A 477-nucleotide genomic window follows, 5' to 3' on the forward strand; every position below is an offset into this window, starting at 1 on the left:
ACCGGAGGGGGTTTACCCTATCCACCTTTTCAAGGGCCGGCGGTAGCGCACGGGACACCAAGCGCTTATTTGCGCGGTGCTCTACGGCGAACCGGTGGCGATCGCAACAGCGAGGATTGCTCCCAACAGATCACAATCTCACGTATGGCTGTTACGGCCAACGACCCCACTCAAAGTGAACGAACTTGGGGGCCTCCAGCAGCCTAAAAAGAGAAGAAAGCTCTTCCCCGGGCTACCGCCGGCGCGGCGAACGAGTACGCCATTGCCAAGCACACGCACTGGCCTCCGGACCACCGGCACTTAAAAAAACACCATTGGGGGGTTGGGTTGGGCGCGAGCGCTCGCTCTGCGCACGGAGCCGTAACCGTCTCCGGCATTAATAATAAAGGCGCTTACTCCGAGAGCGAAGGGGAGGTCTGCACTGCCGCCAGAGCCTACTTGGGGGTCTCGAGCCTTCTTCTTCTCCTCCCTCCTGCT

At 60.2% G+C, this 477-nt stretch overlaps 1 non-coding gene across 1 annotated transcript in view; it reads right to left on the reverse strand.

Annotated features, from left to right (window-relative positions):
• Positions 1–477, reverse strand: part of LOC119594454 — a 5,654-nt gene that overhangs the window by 2,437 nt on the left and 2,740 nt on the right. The window contains exon 1 of the ribosomal RNA XR_005230624.1: positions 1–477. This exon is cut by the window's left edge and continues 2,437 nt beyond it; it is cut by the window's right edge and continues 2,740 nt beyond it. This is a non-coding gene — a ribosomal RNA (large subunit ribosomal RNA).

This window comes from Penaeus monodon, chromosome 33 (assembly GCF_015228065.2).
Source record: "Penaeus monodon isolate SGIC_2016 chromosome 33, NSTDA_Pmon_1, whole genome shotgun sequence".
NCBI lineage: Eukaryota > Metazoa > Arthropoda > Malacostraca > Decapoda > Penaeidae > Penaeus > Penaeus monodon.